At 36.9% G+C, this 18,931-nt stretch overlaps 2 long non-coding RNA genes across 2 annotated transcripts; one reads left to right on the top strand and one right to left on the bottom strand.

The window, feature by feature from the left end:
* Positions 1-223: 223 nt before the first annotated feature.
* Positions 224-14,249, bottom strand: LOC107181224. The gene is made up of 4 exons (XR_001512039.2): positions 14,164-14,249; positions 13,661-13,749; positions 9,396-9,491; positions 224-543 (listed from the first exon to the last, which is right to left on the bottom strand). It is a non-coding gene; the product is annotated as an uncharacterized LOC107181224 (long non-coding RNA).
* A 180-nt stretch (positions 14,250-14,429) lies between these two features.
* Positions 14,430-17,533, top strand: LOC122230735. The gene is made up of 4 exons (XR_006207799.1): positions 14,430-14,624; positions 15,327-15,421; positions 15,676-15,772; positions 17,453-17,533. It is a non-coding gene; the product is annotated as an uncharacterized LOC122230735 (long non-coding RNA).
* The last annotated feature ends 1,398 nt before the right edge of the window (positions 17,534-18,931 follow it).

The following is an 18,931-nucleotide window of genomic DNA, read 5'->3' as shown; positions in this document are numbered from 1 at the left end:
ATTGGGTCTGTTTCCAGTTTTTTTAATTCATCAAACAATCTAGGTATGTACCAATGATAGATTGGTTAAATAAATTAATGAAATTTGCATTCTAAATATTGTGGTGCTATCAAAATTGTAGGGTGGATTTATGTGTAGTCACATAGAAAGGGCTCAAATGTTAAGTAAAAAAATAAGCCATGGAACGAGGTGTGTATTTTGATATCATTTATGAAAACCATGCTTGCACACATATGCACCTACATACATACACACTTAGAAATGTATACCAGAGGGTATATCTAAAACTGCTGATACTGGGGGCAAAGAGAAAAGATTTCTAATCTTATCCTTCTATGTATTCTTTCTTCATATATTGCCATATATTCATTTACTACTAGCTTCATTAAAATCAAACAGGTCATCAACACAAAAGGAAACAATCTTGGCAGTGTTTCTTGCCTTCTTTGATAGGCTGTGTTTTCCTTCATTCCCATGTGTTCTCATAGTTGTAGAGACGGTTGGCCTTTGAAAAGCATGTATGTGTGGCACATACATAAGTACCTGCGGGGAATAAGAAGTTATCAGTGGTGAATAAAGAATGCTGAGCTGAGGCTGAAGTGGACAGGAGATCTGTTCCTTAGCCTTAGGCTATTGCTGCCACGGGGCCGTTATGACCCAGCATTGTGATCTTTATATATATTTCTTGATGCACATTTTTCAGTCTGTCTGTAGGATAAATTCCTAGAAGCTGTGCCGCTGAGTCCAAATAAATGTACATTTTAGATTCTGATTGATATAACTAAACAGAAGTCAATCACTATTACTGGGCTAGTATTACTAAATGGCTTTCCTCGGATATTTAGGTGAAGTACAGATTCTGGTCGGATCTTGGCGAGGGCTCCCAAAGTATAATGTGGCATTTTTATTTAATAAGAAAATTGGCTTTGCTTGCGTTCTCCCTTAGTGGAAATTTAAACTGCTTGGTGTCAAAAAATAGAGAAAAATGGCATTCGCTTCTCCCTTCTCATCCCCACACACATCAAAGCTGGTACAGCTGTCTCTGAAAAGTAGACATCTTAAACTTACGATGAAGGCAACAATAGAGACAGAACTGAGCCTCATAGCAACAAATCAGATGCCTCTAGGAGAGCCAAATGGAACAGCACAAGGCCCTGTGCCAAAAATCCGAAGAGGCAGGAAGTGCCTTGGGATGGGCTCCAGCTGCAGCGGAAATGTGAGAAGCCTCAAATGGTTAAAAGGAAATAGTCTGCCAGGGGAGAGACTTGTGTGTTGCAGGAGGTGTTGCTACAAAGAACTTTCTCTAGCTCTTTCTTGTTGAGTTATTTAATACCACGCATATCAGTTTTCTTTGTACTGAATTTCACTGCACGAGGTAGGGAAGGGGTACGGAAGACAGATACTGATTTCACCTCTTCTGCTGATGCTGCCATCTCGTCCTGCCTGTGACATCCCCATGAAAACACCACTGAAGGGTCAATGAGCTGGAAAATGGCTACTTTTATCCTCTAAAATAATACTTCACTGATATCTATGCTTGAAAATTCACACAGTATTTCAAGGATATAGATTTATTATGAAATGTAATTTTTGTTCTTAGGGAAGGCATATACTTTCATTAAAGGAACATTTCATCCAAAGGGCAAATATAAACAGAGATGAATGTATTCATCAGTTTGAAAATCTATATGATGAGGGAAGGGGCAAATAACATTACTCCTGTTAAAGATTCTATATCCGACAAAATGAGAACTAGTATGATGTGACCTTAACTGAATATAATCTGTGATGCAATCTAGGATATTCATAACATAGCTTTTATTTGTGAAGTTTCTTTTTTGTATCAATTTGCAAAGCACTGTCACATGCCCTCACTGGCAAGCAATTTATGCCAATTAGTAATCTTGTGAGTTTTGCAAAATAGGTGTTAAATTTGATTCACCCATGTTCCCTTAAGTCCCTTTGTAAAAAGGTCAGAGTCTAAAATTCAATAAACAATTCTGAGATTACAGACCTGAGAGGTGAAGTACGTTACCCAAGGTCATACCGGTTAGTAACAGAGTAAGACCTGCACTTCTGCAGAGCTCAGAGGCACAACCACTGAAGTCCTACTTGCTTTTATCCTCTCTCTCTCTTGAGACACAACGTGGGCTCTTTGTCATCAGGCTTTTCTCTGGTTCACTGTCAATAACAGACATTATGATTTCAGAGCCGCTCTCCACACTGAGAAACTTTTCTTCGTACTGAACTACTTACTACACTTAGTGTCACGTGGCATTAGTTGTGCAGTTTGGGCTCCATGGAAGGAACATTATTTTCACACTGAAAAGGATAAAATGCACATGAAAAGGCGCAATCAAGTCCAAACACAGGTATAAAGAGAGAATGAAAGAATAGCTATCAGCTTTTAATGAGCTCACACCTCGAAGGCCGAGAAACTTTGGTGTGATGAAAAGAGTGCAGGTTGTCGTATACAGGTTGAGTTTCAATTTTGACTTTTACCTTTTTTGCTGTGTGGAATATAATCAAAATACTTCTAGCTATTTTGAGCCTTGGATTCTTCAGTGATAAAGTAGGCATGGTAATAGCTATGTCATAGGGTATTTTAAAGAGCTAAAATAATGTATGTAAAATGATTATGCTTCTTGGGTGTTTAATACATTTTAGCTATAATTAATGCAGTATGAAATCAACTTAGTGAGATGACTTAGATTGCATGTGATTTCCAGAATATATTCTAATTAATAAGTGATTTATCAGAACTTTGGGGGGGAAATAAGTGGGTATTAAGACTTAGCAAGTGGGGCGCCTGGGTGGCTCAGTCGGTTAAGCGTCCGACTTCGGCTCAGGTCACGATCTCGCGGTCCGTGAGTTCGAGCCCCGCGTCGGGCTCTGTGCTGACTGCTCAGAGCCTGGAGCCCGTTTCAGATTCTGTGTCTCCCTCTCTCTCTGACCCTCCCCCATTCATGCTCTGTCTCTCTCTGTCTCAAAAATAAATAAATGTTAAAAAAAATTAAAAAAAAAAAGACTTAGCAAGTATTCACTGAAATCAAATCATGATACATTGATCTTAATTTGTAAAGAGTGGTACTAGATCAGGGGTCAGCAGAGTAAAGCCTAGAGGTCCGATCTGGTCTGCAGCCTATTATATGGCCTGAGAACCATGAAGGTTTTTATATTTTTAAATGATTGGAAAAACAGCTTAAAAGATATTTCACTGCCTATGAAAATTATATGAAATTTAAATTGCAGTGTCCATAAATAAAGTTTACTGGAACACAGCCACACTCATTCACTGGCATTAGGTCTAAGACAGCTTTCCAGTGGAATGACAGAGCTGACTTAGCCGCAACAGAGATCATATGACCTAGAGGCCTAAAGTATTTACTACCAAGCTTTTTATAGGAAAAGTTTGCAGACCTCATAGTAGAACGTTAGGTCAGAGAAAGACCCCAGACACATTATATCTGTATTTCACCAAGTGTTTAAATCAGCCACCTGTGACAGAGGCAGCTAACTGAGGAACAAACACAAGTGCTGCTCCTCTATGTTCTGTACATATTTCTGGAAGGTGCCTGCCCCCTATGATTATATATCCCAGGCTCCCTTCTTCGAGGTGTGTGGCCATGTGAAAAGCTTGGCCAATGAAATATGAGTGAAAAAAACATGTATCATTTCCAAGACAGAGTTTTCAAGAAGCAGGAGTTCTTTCTCCTATGCATTTTACCCAGCAGGTTCTAGGGGATGGCTGAGCCACAAAACATATAGAGCCAGGGGCCCTGGACTGCATGTCAGAAGTGGCAACCTGCCCACCTGAAGCACCTGTTTTGGACTTCTATTTGAGTAAAAAATAAAGTTCTGTTGTATTATCACTGAAACTTGAGGAGTTTGTTTATTAGTGTCTCTCTAATTCACTCTTAAAATGTTCTGAAAAAGATAAGGCAATGTGTCTGAATGAAAATACATGCATTTAGTAATGATCATCTGTGCTCAAACAGGGTTGGTTAATCAATCGATGCCAACATGGATGGAAGAGGTGTAACACCTGCATTCTTCCATCCTTGCTCCCACACTAAGAACCAATACTGCAGGACAAAATGAGTAATTTTTAATGTTTTAAGCCTGCCTTTAGAAGAATTCTTTTGGTGCACCTGGGTGGCTCAGTCGGTTAAGCATCTGACTTGATTTTGGCTTAGGTCATGATCTCAAGGTTTCTGATATCGAGCCCTGCGCAGGGCTCTGTGCTGACAGGGTGGAGCCTACTTGAGATTCTCTCTCTCCCACTCTCTCTGTCCCCTCCCCAGCTCCTGTTCTCTCTATATCAAAAATAAATACATAAACCTTAAAATATTTTTAAAGACGATTCTATAATTATACAGGAGGTTGGACTAAAAATTCCTCTAATTCTGTCTTTCAGTCCTTGAATTTAATCATTAAATGCTTTCTTGTTTTAATCATGCATGTATTATTTTGTTTCAAAAATTTAAAGGTCAGTTAGATAAAAAGCAATTCTGTGACTTTGGTTTTCTATAAATTGACGATATACACAGGTCCTAAATATACAATTCAGGGACTTTTGATTAAGTTATTCATTTTGTCATACAGTAAATAAGGTACCCTGGGGAATAGGAAGATATGATGAAGGACTGGTGTACTTGTTAAGATATATCCATCTGCAAGTAAGAAAATACCAACTAACACTGGCTTAAATAATAGAAATAAAGGTATTTAATCATCTCACATGAAAGAAGTTTGCACCTGACTGAGACCATGTTAACTAAGAGATCTATGTTGCCATCATACACAGTAAGATCAATTAGTAGTTAGGTAATAAGTCATACTGACATCATATAGCTGATATGATATACTGAGAAGGGCTTATTGTTTCTTTGTTTTTATGGCCAAAAATGTATAATATAATCATGAGAAAACATCAGATAAACTCACATTGTGGGACATTCTATTAGATAATTGACTAGTACTCTTCCAAAGTGTGAAGGTTATTTAAAAAAATAAATAAATTAGGAAAGATTGAGAAATTATCACAGATTGAAGGAGACTAAAGAGACATAATAACTAAATTCAATGTGGTAATTTGCAGTGCATCCTGAAATAGAAAAGAAGATATTAACAGAATAACTAGAAAAACCCAAAAATAGTCTATAGTATAATTAATAGTATTATACCAGCATTCATTCTTAGTTTTGATAATTGTATTATGGGTATGTAAGATGTTAACATTAGGAGGAGCTGGTTAAGGGCATATGGGAATTATCTGCTATTTTTGTCACTTTTCTGTAAATCTAAAATTATAAATATAAATATAAATATAAATATAAATAATATAAATATAAAAGCCTGGAGTTGGTAATTCCAGATGCAGTAGGGTGATGCAGGAACATCATCAAGAGCTAAAGATTTGTTTCTACTTTCCCATTCTGCCATTTTTCTTTGTTCCCTTTTTTCTCTAGGTCTAGCTGCATACCAGATATTCTCCACCGCAGCTCAGATCGACACATCTCCATCCGGCTCTATTCCTGGGCAACTAGCCTTCTATAGGGTTACCAACTGCTCTGTGGCTTCTGGTCAGGCAATGCCTGCAGAAGATCAGCATGCAAAAAAGAGTGGGTTTTTATTCACTTGGGTCTTTCCACCTCAGGCAAAGGTTTACAAGAGCCTGAGTCCCTCTACCTATGTTCCTGGTGACAGTTACTGTAGGACACCTCTCTCCTAAAGCTATGATTACAGCCCTTTACATATTCTCATAAACACTCCTGTTCCTGGCATTTTCAAGCCCACTGGTAGTAATGGCACCCTGCAATTGTAATCCCCAAGGGCTACCTGTTCCTCATAGTTCTCTTTTATCCTGCTCATACTTTATGAAACTCTCAGTGACCACACTTGCATGTGCTGTCTCATTCCTGCTTAAATTCTGATATATCATTGTCACAAAATAGCCCATGCAGTTCCAAGCATCCTATATGCTCTCATGTAATTAGAGAGGTGAAAGCATATAATGCTTATTAGATACACACACACACACACACACACGCACCTGCTATACATGGTTTCAATTCTACCTCTGTCACTTACTGGCTTCATAGTAGGTCTGACACCTAGTGAGTACTCAGTATTCTCCATCTCATTAACAGAGAGTTAATCGTGCTGTTGCTCAGGATAAATGGCTCTAGAGTCATCTTTTACTCACTTTCTTTACAACCCCATAGCCAGTATGATGATGAATCTTATCAGTTTTGCCTCCAAAATATATCTAGAACCAATCAGTTACTACCCTCTGCACCCTCACAACCCTAACTCACCATGTCTCTTTGGATAATTGCTTTGGTCTCCTCCTTTGACTGCACCTGCCCTCTTTCACACACACAGTGTTATCTCAGGGACAACCAGAGACTTCTTTTCAAATGTAATTTCCATCTTGGGACTCTTCTGCTAGAACTCTCCCACTTCACTCAGAGGTAAAGCCCTACAAGATCTGCCTCCTTCTGTTACTTTCTTCCCTCACCTTGTCTGTATTATTTTCTTCCTTAGGCACTGTCAGCCACACAGAGTTCCTTATTTTTGCTGAAACATAGCAAGTTTGCTTCCACCTCAGGGTCTTTGTTTTTTCCTCTACCTGAAACTTTATTCTACCAGATACCTCCCTAACTCGCTCCCTTGCTCCCTTTACTTCTATCAGCTCAAATATCAGCCTTTCTTTATGACCCTACATAAAAGAAAATGAAACAAAACTCCTTTTCCATTATACCGTCAGCCCTCCTTATTCTGGTTTTGCATTGTTTTTCTCCATAGAATGTTACCATTACTCACATATATTAGTGTTTTTCCATATGCATACGTGCATATGCATGTACACATATATGTATAACACACATACATTCTTTTTCTCTCATTAGAATATGTTGTCCTTAATGCTATAGATTTTACTCATTATTATATCCCCATTGCCTGGAATGGTAGCTGGTACATAAAATGTACGTAAAATAATTTTAAGTAAGTGAATGTATGAGTATCAGTTAAATGTAAATCTGGAAAAAATGCTTTTTAAAGGTTATTTCCCTCCTGGGATTTGGGGCATCTCTTCATATCAAAGAAGCAAGAGAGAATTTGAACAAAATGACTTCATCACCCACTGACGAAGCTGCTCAGAAAAGGGAAAGTCACTGCTCATCAAGAATTCCTTCAACATTCCTCTTACAGAGCCAACCTGAATGGAGACTTCCTTAGGCAGCTAGAGAGACAAGTTTTATGGATACAGTAAATAAATTTTTATTGCTAAGCAAGCCAAAATGTAAGCAGGAATGCTTAATGATACCCTAGCTACCCGGGGAGTGAACTTTCTCCATCCTTCATACCTTGCTGACATGTCAACTACAGCACTTCACGCTTGACTGAGAAGCTATTAAAACAATTACCAGGTCATTAACAAGGGCTTTTAAGACCAGTTTTGAAACCATACTAGTGAGGAAATTTGCTTTGATAGGCATATTAGACCACAGGGTGGCCTGGATTTGGACAATTTCCAACTGTCCTCTGGCTTCTCTTCTCTTATTCTTCTGATTTCTAGGGACACTCCCAAAGGTAGGTAGATGACTATTTAAAATTTCATTAAAATGTCTTCCATTTATGCCTGAACAAAGGGAAGACAACCGCTTGTGCCTGTGGTTCTCAGTATCCAGATTCAGATACAGTTTTCTGTAACCAACTTTGTCCTGCTTACTCCCCTCCGAGCTTGAGGCCTTCTCTCACCCCCAACACCCAAGTTCACCAGCTCAGGTGGCCTATAGCTGTCCTAAAGCTTCCACAGAAGCAGCTCACCCTCCCCTTGCTTCCCGATGCCACATGGTACTTTCAAATAACTCTCTCTCCACTGGAGGCAAGGTTTCTACCCCTTCTCTCCTCACAAGGCATAGAGAAGAACACGCACCCGTCCTGGTCATAATAATTTACATAGATTATAAGTTACAGACATGCCTAACCAAATAAATATATGTTTGTATTTTAAAGAGGAGCCTAACACAAATGGATTAAGTGCTGTTTAACTTGTTAGCTCTGAGGAAAATAGTACTGTTCTATTTTATTGAGGGAAAAATTAAAGATCACAATGAATGATACAGAGACCAGTTAGGAAGGTCTTAACTAACTCTCTCTTAATTTATGATTACATGAAAAACTAAGCAATAACTATCATTACCAGATGTCATTTTTTTGGCCTTCCCTTTTTCCCTAGGGTGGGGTTCTTTATAAATAGGCCAGACATATAGAGATAGAGAGATGAATATGCATGCCAAAGAGATTAGATCTCGTGTAGCTGAAATCTGACAGCTAAACCAGGTAGCCATTCTAGGTGGGTATTCTGACCCTTCAACACTTTCCACAGGACATTCTGTAGCAGTGTCTTCTTACTCATTTATGGCAACATTAAACAGTTGGTCAATGTGATTTCTAAACAAAGAAATTCCTAAAGCAGAGGATGTACAGATACTACATGTTCTCTCTTACTGCAGACACCTAGCCTATCTCAGAAAGAAAACAGAAATTTTGTAGAACTTCACTTAATAAGCTCTAGTCAAAGTCTGTTACTAATATGGAGACTCAGGCCTCTTTGGGGGTTTTTCCATAGACTCTTGCAGAACAAGTAACAAGTATACTTTTTGATTAGGAAAGTCTCTCTCTTTTTTCACATCAATTTTACTGCCAGCACATCTCCTCCCACAGAAAATAACTGAGTAGAAATAAGATCTTGATATTCTACTCATAGAGTCTGGCTGCAATCAATTGCAACTCTTATGGGAAGTAATCCTGCTGTCAGTTTTGTTTCATTTATTTCTTAGACTACCTAAGAGACCTATTTCAGTACTTAGAAAAATACAGATTGTTTCAGGTCTTCATGCTGTTCAAAGTAAATTACTAATAATAGCAAAATAATGGTTGGTCCCTTAATTTTAGTAATTGTTTACAATAATTAATGAAAAATCTATCATCTTCAGATAAGAGTGTGTTGCAGTTTGAGAATCCAAATTTTTTTCTAGACGTGAACAAAAGAGACATCCTAAAGTCCTTCTAGTACATACACTTTGTTATCTTACAAATCACATAATTAGTTACCACATGTTTATTTTTTCTCATATGACAAAATAGGCCGTATTAATTATCTGTTCCTATATAAAAAATTACCTCATGATTTAATGCCTTTAAACAAGAATAAACATTTCTTGTCTCATGGTTTCTGTGGATCAGGAATCTGGGAGGAGTCTGATGGGCTCCTCTGTCTTGGGGTCTCTCTTACAGGGTTGCAATCAGGGTGTTGTGGGGGCTACAGCCATTTGAAGGCTTCAGTAGGCAAGGGAGATCTAGATCCAAGATGTCTGACTCACATAGTTGGCAAGTTGGTGCTGGCTGTTTGCAGGATGACTTAGCTCTCCACGGTATGGACGGCTCCACTGGACATCTTGAGTAGCCTCCTCATATACCTGTTGCATTTACCCAGAACAAATGGTCCAAGAGAGAAGAGGGTAGAAATGACAATGTGCTTGATGACCCAAGCTTAGAAATCACACACTTTTGCTCTGCTGTAACTCTACCAGTCACACACACAAACTCCGGCTCAGGTGGGAAGGAGTACACTAACTAGGGTATGAATCATTGGCAATCCTCCTGGAGATTGGCTGCCAGATAGCTATAAGCTGAACAATAACTAGCACCAAGTAGACACCCAATAAATACTAGTTGAATGATTTTTCTTTTTTAATAAAGTAGGAGAATGAGAAGCAGAAAGTGGAATGTCCAGAAGGAACCACAATGCTTGAATAAGCACCACATGCCCTATTGTCTACACTGTTCTGTAAACAAATGAGAAAACTTCATTCTAAATTATTCACATAGGACCTTATTTTTATTTCTGCTTTGTAATAAATATTTTTAAAGTGAACAGTTAGGTAAAGTATAACAATTTAAATAAGTCTCTTAAGATACCCAAATATTATAACCTTGTAGTTTCCTCATCTGGGTTTGACAAAGTTACAGCAGGGAACTGCTGAACTTAAACCAGTTTTCAAATGGTTATCATAATTCTTTTAGAAATTATGTACAAATGGGGTTCTACATTGTTTTAGTACCTTTCCATAAGGAGTTCAGTGAAAATAATGTGCATAAAATTCACAATCCTGATTATCCCATTGTAACATATATAAATTCTCCAATTTCATCCTTTTAAAATAAAGAAACAATAAAAAAAACAAATAACATTAAAAAAAATTTTAAATGTGACTAACACTTGTAAATAAAAGATACACATTTTCCTTCCCTTAACCACTCCTTTGCCAAAAGATCAATGGGCTTCTCCACCGGAAGAGGGAAAATGATTTTTGAAACCAAGTCTCTGCTTCATCATTTCCTCTTCAAGTCCTTTTGTCCTTGGAATTAGTAGAATAAGGTGGAAGTTCTCTTAGAAGTCATCGGTGCACATAAGTCTTTGGCTTGAAAGTTTCGAAAATTTTCTGAGACGGAAAAAGTTCTCAACACACTAAGAGCCAACTTTGTTCCTTTGAAAATTAAACGTAATTACTTCACTTGGAAGATTATTTCACAATTCAGTAGATTCACTTCCAGGAAAATTGTCTTGGTGTCAGGCCTGCTTTAGTTTTTTTTTTTTTTTTTCTCTTTATACTAGACTTTCAGTAGCTCTCCTTTATTTTGTGAGGCACCCTGCGGGGAATGGGAATGCTTTGCAAATTAAACACTATTTGAGTAAATTCAACATGGAAATGAAGGCCTTTATACCAGAAATTATATTTAGCCTCTGCTATTCTCCTTTGTGTCAAGGATGATGGTCAATTTCAGCATAGATATTCATATTTACTATAAAAGTGGTGCTAAAAATCTAATATTGCAAGTGTTTTTGTGAGCGAGTACTTATGTATATGGATTAGTAGCACTGTACTGTTCTGTTTCATGGTACACTTTTTTTTTTTTTTCTGTCCTCTGTGTTTCATCAACGTTCTGAAACAGTCAGTAACTAGACTCTACACTGCTTCTTTTGGTTCTTTTGTTCTCTCCTCATAAATCATTCTCTCCAGCCCTTAAAAGACTTGTTTTTCATCTTAACTCATTCCAAATTTGTTTGTCTCTTTTAGCATGTTTTCTTGTTTTAAATCATGAGGTGGGAAGCCTTGATTGTACTTTTATAATTTTTTTAATGTTAATTTATTGTGAGCGAGTAAGCGTGAGCGGGGAAGGGGCAGAGAGAGAGGAGGATCGAGGGTCGAAAGCAGGTTCAGTGCTAACAGACGCAAGCTCGATGTGGGGCTCCATCATGACCTGAGCCGAAGTAGGATGTTCCACTGACTGAGCCACCCAGGTGCCCTGGCTGTACTGTTAGCGCTTCATTAGGAAACTTGAATGGTTTTGGCTGCTTGACTGATGGATATAGGTACAAGTATATAAATATCGATAGATTATAGATATAGATAGATTTAGATATGGACATAGGTAGAGATAGAGATAGAGATAGAGAGATAGAGATATGTAGATAGATATGCAGAGAAGAAGCACTGTATAATATAGCAGAAAGAGCAGAGGACTACATAGTAGGAATCTTAGTTCTAGCCTTTGCTGTTATACTTGCCTGCTATGGGTAATTGAGGAAATCAGTAACCACTCTGGTCTGCCTTGTCTTCATTTATTCCCTCATTCATTCAAGAAGCACATATTACGTACTTGGGGATACAGTCATGTATAATATAGGCTATGTTTTCCCTTTTTTAGAACTAAAGTGTAGTGAAAATTGACAAATTATAAACAAGTAAGCAAAGAATTTAGAGTCTTTAGATTTGGTAATTGCTTTTAATGAATTCGTGTAGTAATTTGTTAGAAAATGACAGAAGTAAGAAGGGGGGCTGTATTTAAATAGAGAGACAGGAAATCCTCTGCCTAAGAAGGCATTATTGGAGTAAAAAGGACCCAGGTATGAGATAAATCAGGGGAAGCGTAGAAAGAGCAGATCAGAAAATGTAATTTTAGGTGCTTTTGTTATTTTAGGTTGTAATTTTATTTATATAAGTACCTCTCTGTCAAGGCACCCTTGAACCCTTTCTTTAAAAGAAAACTTTTTAAAAAAGTTTTCTGATCATCCCACCCCTACATCTCTGTTTAAAAGACATAGATGGTGTCCACATCCTTAGACCTAAAAAATGAACTCTGAGAGGATTCAAATTCACGTTCCCCTGGAGTGAACTGCTTCACCATTACTGGCTAAGAAACACTAGATTCTCCAAAGCAATCTTGTAGATTTCTTTGGGATTTCCATGTGGTTTCACTTCTCAACTTCCTACTGCTGAGGCCATTTTTTTTTCCTCTGTGTAACTCTTTCATAAATTTCCAAGTTAAGAGAATAGTTTGTTAATTTTGACTTGTTAAGGGAAAGTATATGTTTAAGAGTTATTAAAAGTTCAAGATTTGGCCGCCTGGTGGCTTAGTTGGTTGAATGTCAGACTCTCAATTTTGGCTCAGGTCATGATGCCAGGGTCGTGGGATTGAGTCCTGTCTCAGGCTCTGTGCTGAGCATGGAACCTGCTTAAGATTCTCCCTTTCTCTCCCTCTCCCTCTTTCTCTCTTTCTCTTTCTCTCTCTCTCTCTCTCTCTCTCTGCCCCTCTCTCCTGCTCACATGCTCTCCCTATATATAAAATAAATAAAATAAAATAAAATAAAATAAAATAAAATAAAATAAAATAAAATAGAAGTTCAAGATCTGATTTTGACTCCACTGGTAAATAGAACTTAGTAAGAACTTGGGCAAGATCTTGGAAAATCATTGTAATTATTGGGGCCTCAGTTTCTTTATGTATAGAATGCAAACATTGAACTAGATCGGCTAGTTGTGAAAATTTTAATTCCATTTTCAAAGGAAATCTTTCATGGAATGCCAGTGCTTTAGTCAGTTATCATTTATTTTGTAAATGATAGAAACTAACTTATGAAAAAGGAATTTATTATAAGAATGTAAGGTGGTGGTGACCACAGTATTAGAATTATGGCTGATTCTAATAGGGACTATTAGACTGGGCACTATTCCCTCAGTAAATTTGCAACAGAATAATTTTTATACATTAGCACTTGAGAAAGACTCTTTCATAATACATTACCTAAGAAAATGATGTGTGTAAAAGCCCAGCGGTCCATTTTCTTCCTCCCTTTTCCCTTTCTGAACAAGGACGAGGTAATTCTACTATTGACCAAAGAGCAATGTTCACATGTTCTACCTGTCAAAACCATGCTCTAACCAAACTTATCAAATGCCTCTGTTCATTCCCCCCACTACCTTGTCACATAATTAATATTATATGCCAAAATTCCAGTGAGTTGGCATCAACTGAACACCTAATTGCTTGGCATGGTATATGTGTAAAAACAATCTGCAGGGTGAAGTATGACTAAGTCCTCCTTGAAGAGACCTCATGAAGACATTAGTATAGCAGGCCAAGGAAAACAAAATGATACCAGCATTTCACTATTCTGACTAGAACATTTCCTAAAACATTCCTGGAAATGTAATAAATGTATCCTTCTTAAGGGTTAAATACTTTTTTTTTCAAATTACCTTTAATTTTATAGTCAATCTCCACTGAAATAATGTTTGCTTACCCTTAGTGAGTCCAGTAAGAGCTGCTCAAAATGCAATTTTCTCCCTGGGGCCACTCTGTTCCATGTTTATTGTTACATCTTATCATGTCCTCCAAAAAATAAAAATAGAAACTGCTTACTGGCAGTCATGACAGATGAATTCACCATTCCTTGCCAGTAATCATGAAATACTTTGCACATGAGATTTCTTCAAAGTAATATCTTTTTTGGCTGTTTTAACCTTTTTAAAAAATCTATCCATTTTTTTATTCTCACAGAATTACTTTGCGTCCAGCAGATAGCAAATTTTAGCATATCGATTTTATAAGTAAGCTGATAAAAGTTAATTGATTTGCCCAGGACCACATGGCATGGTTGGGACTGAGATTAGAAACTTATTTTTTTAGTTTCCCGGTTTAAAGCATTGTATACAGGAATGAAGATCTCACACATACATAGTTTACAAGTGCTATGTAGGTTGCAGAGCTATTTCTAACATAAGGCAAGATTCTAGGAAAGCTCACCAATGTAACTGATTTTTGTTTTTTGCTGTAGCTCCTCAGCAGTAGAAATTCACACAGGCCCTTCCTATCTGTAGTCTCAGACTTTGTTCTTCTCAAGAGAGCAGTGCCATATTGAGGAAATCTAAAAGGGAAATGTATACCTTTTATACACATAGTATATTCTGAAATAACTCATGATGACTTCAATAATGACCTTTGTTACAAAGGATCCAAATGTGTATAGAGAGAATGTGAAAGCCTAGAGATTATTCTGGGTCCCAGTTCAGTCTGGATGCTTAACACTTTACCCCTAAGCAGATGGAAAACTTCAGAAGAGACACAGAATAAATCGATTTTCAGGTAGGGATATCTATCTGCAGGCCTTATCATGGATTTCTCAGATTTACCTTCCATGTTCTGGCCCTTAACAGGACCCTAAACCATAAGCCCAGGGCTAAAACAAACTTGGACAGTTTCTGCAGGTAAGGAGTGCAAGTAATGTCTATCCTTTCTTCCTTTCACTACAGAAATTTTAGGGAACTGATTATGGTTCATCTCATTACAATGTGTTTTGAAGATGCACACTTTAGTGATATAGCTGGGGACTTGGTAAAACTGGCTTAGCTTTAATATCTTCAAAATGAAGTAATTGAACTAAATAAATTCTAAGAACCATCTGAGCTCTAAATTCGAAATCCTTAAATCCTTCTAGAACAGCATCTATCATGACAGAATATGAGGGATAGAAAGGGCCTTGGAGATTATCCAGCCCGGAAGTTTTCAAACTGTGATCCAAAGAAATCCCTCAGAGGTCAAAGTAAATGTGAGGAGAAGTGAAAGATTAAGTAACTAGCATTCCATGTCCTAACCCATGGAATCCTCCCACATAAAACTCCTGATTTTATCAGTTGTATATACTGTGCTTCCATGCCTTAGTAGGCTTGAAACAAATAATCTAATCGAACACCCTACTTGCAGGTGATAAAGTCACGAAGTCCTAGAAAATCTTAGAAGTTTGCCGAAAATGACACCAAAATGGCATTGCATGTCATTGTGTCATTGGTGGCAGACTACGAACATTAGATCAAAACTGACAACTCTGTTTTACTTAGAACTATGTTAAACGTGATTTTTAACCTCACTAGTTCAGCTTGCCAAACTCACAAGCCACTGTTCCTTTGCAGGGTTTCATCGTCTCAAGAAAATCTTGAGAAGAAAAGGATGGGAAAGAGATCTGTGCATTTAAGAAAGAGTATGTGCTAGCATTGAGAAAGATGAGGTGAAAATTTTATTATTCCGAATTCTAGGGATTAACTTCAAAAATGTTTTCAACTGTTCCTTTTAATTCATTGTGTAATCAACGAGTAGTTAACATTTACTACCACAGTAATTCAGAGTTCATTTATTTCCTACTGCAAATGCGTACTCTAAAGGAAAAATTAAGAAACTAAATAAAACATAATAAGCAGGGGAAAAAAAAACTATACTAAATTGCTACAGCATACACTAAATTGATTATTCTTTTCTTCCCAGGTTAGAGGGCTTTGTGAAGATTATATTTGACTTCGAAAATTACAAATGTGCCCAAAACATTTTGTCTCTTTATCGATGTGTAAGGTCAACGGAAAAGGTAAAACTCAGGTTTGGTATTTTGTTTTTGAGTGGAAAAAAAAAACGTATAACCGGTTTTCCTGACAGAAAAAAATGTAATTTAACTTTTAAAGAGACTTAACTATTATTTCTACTTAATTCAGGAAGAGTCTTAAATTTTGTTACAAAATGTTCACATACATGCACACACAACAGTCTTTGAAATCTTTTGAAGCCTTGGACAGATGAAACTAATATTTTATACAAATACCAATGGCTTTCATTGTTCTTTTCTTCTTTATATATTTTTTTCCCATTTAAAAATTTCAAGCAAATCATAGGACATCTGGAGCATTTGTGTTTTTATTAGAGTTCTGACATTACACCAGAAAGACTCTGAAAACTCGTAAAATGTCTCTAGAAAATATATAAAATAGGTCACTGTTTAAAGGCAGATTTTTTTTTGCCATGCTAAATACTTATTTTCTGTATGTGGAAGAAATCATAAAATCATTGGAATTCACACATTTTCTCACAGAAAATATTCTTAAACGATTTTTTTTTTTTAATGAATTTGTGTTCCCAATACTCAGTATTGCCAAATAAGCTTTTGTTCTTGGGCTTAGCTTGGGCAAATTCTCTTGGTATTGCCCTTAATCCCCAGACAACTAGCTAATGGAAATACATATACTGAGGTTCCTGTGACACAGAAGAGTCCAGCCTGGACAATGAACTTCCCTTTCTCATTTGCTTAGTGGTTATTCCTCTGGGATGGAAGCATCTGGCCTGCTTAAAGCTGCTTCTACCTGCCCGGAGGCGGTTTATAATCCAATTTCTCATCTAAATCCAGGAATTTCACGGCTGTGAATAATCAAAGACTATTTCAGTGTGAAGACTCACTTGCCTCTGCTTGAGGAAAGAATTTTTTTTCTGAGTTTTAGAACCCCCCACGTCCCACCCGCTGCTGTCTTAGGAGTCTCAGTAGGGCTCTCTGTGCTCTGGGGACCTGGACCTAGGATGGAACCCGTGTTATATAGCACCACACACCTAGCACTCTCCTGAGTTTGCTGAACCAGCAGTTTTAAAAATATATTGCTATCAATCTAAATGGATGTGTTCCTTAGACGTCTCATTCCTACCAGGCAGCTGCTCCTCTTACATACGCTAAACGCATAATACGTTATGCATTCTAGCTTAGTCTGAAAGTGGATAAACTTGCCTTAAACAAATTATGGGGAATGTCTTTGCAAGACTGGTTGCCCATTCAGGAGAAAATGTGCCTCATCAGGGTCAATCTGGCTTCAGCAGGCACTTCCTAAGAATTCCTGGCTGTATCAGATGAGAATGAAGGGGAGGGGAGAAAAAAAAAATTTCCAAGAAGTTATGAGTAATTTTCTTAACATTTTAAGCCAATGAATATTTAAAGAAGAAAAAGTCTACCCCAGGGCAGACTGACAAATGAGAAGGACAAAGGCTTGATATTTCCTGGAAATCTTGCCAATTACAAAAAAAAAAAAAAAAAAAAAAAAAAAAAATCATAAAAAACAATCAAAATGGTTATCAATCTCTCACTTATATAAAAATTGCCATTATAATTTAAAAGAAAATTTTAAGCAAGAAGTCTTAGTTCAAATGTTTGTTTAAAAGTATCCTTAAAGAGGGGGATTGCCCTATTATATCTGAATGTTAAACATGACCTTTACTTTTTTTTTCCCCCCAGGTAAAATTCTGCCTGAGTCATCAAAGTATAGGAGGCAAATGAAATACATTCCTCTTCCCCGAATTTTTAAATGTTTTTTCCTGGTTCTTATGTAACTATTAGTGTTTGAATTAAAATCTCAGAAGTGGCTTCAATTCTCTGTTAAAAGAGAACACAAGTATCTCTGATTTTAGAAGAAAAAAATATCCTACTCAAAGTAAAACAAAAAAGTTCTGTGCAGTTCTACCTCATGTATCAGTCTTAACCCATTTAGCTGCGTATGGGCTCATCAGATTCTCAACTTTTTCAGAAATTATCTTGAAAACTGTTGACGTTAAGAGAAAAGAAAAAATTAAATGAAGATACTCAAAATTTCCTAGGAAATCTTATACCATCTTAGCAAAATCCTGACTCCTAAAAAAACAGTTTCCTGTCCGACATCAGTTTGTATTGTTCTCATTATTCAAGGGCATAAACATTCCTTTTTGGTCTTTCTTTGCATGTTTCCATTAGAACGTTTACTACGATCTAGGGCGGCACGCCCGGTGATATCAGTGAAGTGTAGAAGATGATGCATGTTAGAATAGAGACAGATTAACATAACTTTTTTTTCTGTCGCGTGACTTATGAAGTTGAAAGAAATTATTTTTTTTGAAATTTGTTTATTTTGAGAGAGACAGAGACAATGCAAGTGGGAGAGGGGAGAGAGAGGAGAGAGAATCCCAAGCAGGTTCCACACTGCCAGCACAGAACCTGCAGTCTCAAAACCACGAGATCATGGCCTGAGCCGAAACCAAGAGGCAGATACTTAACCGACTCAGACATCCAGGCGCCCCTGAAGTTGGAAGAAATTAAAGCTGAAGACAGATAATAGTGAACTACTGGGTTGAAAGGTAAACAGATTATAAAAGAAACCCTGTAGTAGGAATAATATATCAGAGTTTAGCAACTAGAATGAAATATTCTCCTTTAACCTCTTGATCATTTTAATCAACCAGCCATAATCCTTTGTGTGAATATATTTGACATTTTTTCATGTGCATATTTTCAAAACTTGTAGTCACAGTACTTGTGTGTATATACATATGTATGTATTTTAAGTATTCATTTTTCATTTTATGTCATGGAATAAATGTGCCATAATCTTTATTTATTTATTTTTTCACAATCTTTTTAACCAGTTCCCTATTTTTGCACATTTGGATTGTTTCCAAATTTTAATTTTATGAAATAAAATCCTATGAATTGCATCGTTAAAAGGAAGCTTGTAAGTAGGATTCCTGAGAAAAGGTGAGGATGATTATTTGCACATTTCTTAATACCCAATTCCGAACTGCTTTCTAAAGATTATGCGGGTTTCTTGACAGTGACATAGGAGAGTTCTCATTTAGTTGATTCTCAAAATCTTTTCTTTTTCCCTTACAGGTAATCAAACAAACAATGCAATCAATATGATTCTATCACATTCTTATTCAGACTCGTGAATAAGGTAAAGGCTTT

This window comes from Panthera tigris, chromosome C2 (genome assembly GCF_018350195.1).
Source record: "Panthera tigris isolate Pti1 chromosome C2, P.tigris_Pti1_mat1.1, whole genome shotgun sequence".
In the NCBI taxonomy this organism is placed as follows: Eukaryota; Metazoa; Chordata; class Mammalia; order Carnivora; family Felidae; genus Panthera; species Panthera tigris.
This window is presented reverse-complemented; position numbering and strand designations above follow the sequence as displayed.